We start from the raw sequence: 3,206 nt of genomic DNA on the forward strand, positions 1-3,206 counted from the left end.
CATAAAAACTGATTCGTCACTGAAAACAATGTAAGTCAATGGTGACGGATCTGTTAGATCCGTTTTTTTAGGCTTCTAAAAAAAAAAAAAGTCACCTATTGACTTTCAATGTATTTAGTGACAGATGCATCCTGATGTGACAAATCAAAACGGATCCTTTTACTTCCTGTATTGAGATCCTCTGCCGAATCTCAATACTAGAATTAACAACAAAAGTGTGAAAGTAGCATAACAGGTTATTTAATTTGAAACATGAACAGTATAAAAATATGGCAAATATCTATATTCACGATGCAAAAAAATATAAATTACATAAAATATAAGTCCTCATACAACCTTGTCAGTGAAAAAAGTTATGGCTGCTGAAATGGCTGCAGACAGGCAAATAAAATATAAATTAGGTGAGTTCACATCAACGTTTAGCTTTCCATTCTTCTAATCTGTCAGAGAGGGGGAAAAAAACAGGATCCTGGGAAAAAAAAAAGATCCTGTTGCGTCAGATCTGCATGTAGGACTTTCTTTCCAGTCTAAAAAAACGGATCTCGGACGGAAATGGCTCAAAAGGATGACTACTGATGCAACAGGATCCATGTTTTTTTAGGATCCTGTATTTTTTGTTTTTTTTTCTCTCTACTTCTGACGGATCAGAAGAATGGAAAGCTAAACGGTGATGTAAACTCAGCCTTAGCTGATCATTTAAAAGGCTTTCCCACAATGCAAACCTTTTGTATATATCCAACCAACTGGATCCCCGCTGATCACAAGAACAGAGTCCTGTGTTCCTGTATGAAGCATGCACATTGCCACTTTCTCTTGGCCCGCTGGAAATAGCCAAGCGCTGATCAGATACTTACAGTATTCCCTATCCTGTGGACTGGTCATTGGGGGGGTTAAGAATGTTTGCTACTTTCATTTCTTTGGTGTTCTGTCCATTTGTGTCTTCTAGCTATAAACATAAACTGAGATGACAGCACTTGACAGCGCCCATGGCTCGATGACACACATAGATTGCTCCCTTCCTCTTGGTTTTCTTTCCTGTAAAGCATAGTAGGCAGAGTAAACGGCAATGGAAATGATGATCAGCGGGAAATTCACACGGACATTTCTAAAGGCGTCCATATATAACTGGATAGCTATCAACCGCAAAGCAATCAGCCTGGAAAATGTGCATGTTCTGTTTATTGGAGGGATGAATGGCTGCAGGGAAGCTCCAGTGCCGCTCATCTTCAGGAAGAACAAAAGAGAAGAAAATATTTTATACTGAGGCCGTTGCATCTTGTGGGATAACTGTATAATGAGTGTGCTCCCCCTAGTGGTGGCGGCTGGTAAACAGAATTGTATGATATCTCTCAGTGGTGTGATGTGCCTCTATGTATTACTATTTAAATCATCTGTGCATGGCATCTTAAAATTAGCGCTCATGTGAGAAGGTACTTTGTTCACAGGTAGAAGGAGAATGAATAAATATGTGGCTCCCAGCTCTCCTGATGTAATCTACAGTGCTATACCGAAATGCTGGATTGTTCCACTCTGACTCATCTCCCTCCCAGCGCTGGTGTGCACTGCGAGGTTAACCCTGTCAGTACTGTAAATGCACTGAATTCTACCACAGAAGTGACAGCCCCTCGAAATCTGCAGGTCTGTCACTATATACGATGCCGCCCTCAGCAAGGGTAGCATAGTAGTGGTAACAGGTTCCCATTAAATTGAGAACCAGGCATAGCCATTCAGAAAGTTATGATGATGTGATGATTCTGCTAGACCAGGCAGCACTCCAGCTGTTGTGAAACTACAACTCCCAACATGCTCCATTCTTTTCTATATGATTTCTGATAAAAGTGTGCATGCTGGGAGTTGTTCACACCAGTTGGAGTGCCGAAGGTTGCTGACCTTTGTGCTAGGCTTACTAACTTACATGGCAATAGGCTGCAATACCAGAGAAAGCCCATGTACAAGAGTAGCACAACTACTGGAAGAAAAGCACACCTTTTTTTCCAATCTCTGAAAATCTTTCTTTAAAAAATGAAAGCAAAATGTTCAGCCTAAAAGCAACATGGTTTTAAAGGGAATCTGTCACCAATGACCTCTCTATAAAACGGTTTGCATAGACACATACTGTAGCTGTGGTTCACCTGATTAAAATGCTGTTTTTCTTTTGTTGATCCGAGGCTCCGTTCCCGAGTTATGATATATTTTCTTAACATGCAAATTAGGCCTTTGGTGCAATGAAGGTGTCACCATTGCCTTCAAGTGAATGGGTCCGCATCTGTGATATGGTGCACACGCAGCCAATCCCCGTATATTGGGGACCTGCTGTTTGTGGGCCGCAATACGGGCACAGTATTGCTGTGGCAGGCCTTGGATTCTTCTGGGTGCCCAAGGCTGCCACAGCAACTGAGCGGCTCCCTGAATCTTAGATTAAATATCTGTGATTGGCAGTATTGCCAATCACGGTCATTGCCTCCAGGTGTCTTCTGTGTAAAACAGCAGGCACCCAGCTTCTGAACAGTTCATGATTAAACCAGACTTCCGACATGTATAACGGTCTGTCTTATGAGTGATATACTCCTTGTTTTTCTTGTACTGTTGGCTCGGTTTTAGGCTACATTCACACGACCGTAGTGTTTTGCAGATCTGCAAACCATGGATACCAGCCCCTGTGCGTTCCACACTTTGCAGACCACACATGTCCCTATCATAGAAAATGCCTATTCTTGTCTGCAATTGCGGACATGAATAGGACATGCTCAACTTTTTTTGCGGGGCCGTGAAACGGCACTACCGATGAGGACAGCACAGTGTTGTCCACATCTTTTGCGGCCCCATTGAAATGAATGGGTCCACATCCGTTCCGCAAAATTGCTTCAAACAAAGTTCCAGTTCCATCACCTGAGGGTGCAAGGACCAGCTGATCGATGGGGGTGCGAAGTGTCTGGTCCTCACTAATCGAATATTAAAGGGGTGATCCGGTTTTGCATTTATTCTAACTCAATTTCCCAATCACCTTTCCTCATAGATGTATGGATTTCACAGCATTTTCGCCATCCTCCGGTCCTCCAGCGGGTCCCTGCCGCTGCGCTTGGTATTGTTGGCTGCGTTATCTCTCCCTCTGTCATTTCCTGTCACATTGCCTTATGGCTCCCACAAGTCAGCGAGAGTCTGCAAAGTAATGTCACACCCTACTTTGCATAATGCCCTCCTCAAAA

Source organism: Bufo bufo, chromosome 10 (assembly GCF_905171765.1).
Source record: "Bufo bufo chromosome 10, aBufBuf1.1, whole genome shotgun sequence".
In the NCBI taxonomy this organism is placed as follows: Eukaryota; Metazoa; Chordata; class Amphibia; order Anura; family Bufonidae; genus Bufo; species Bufo bufo.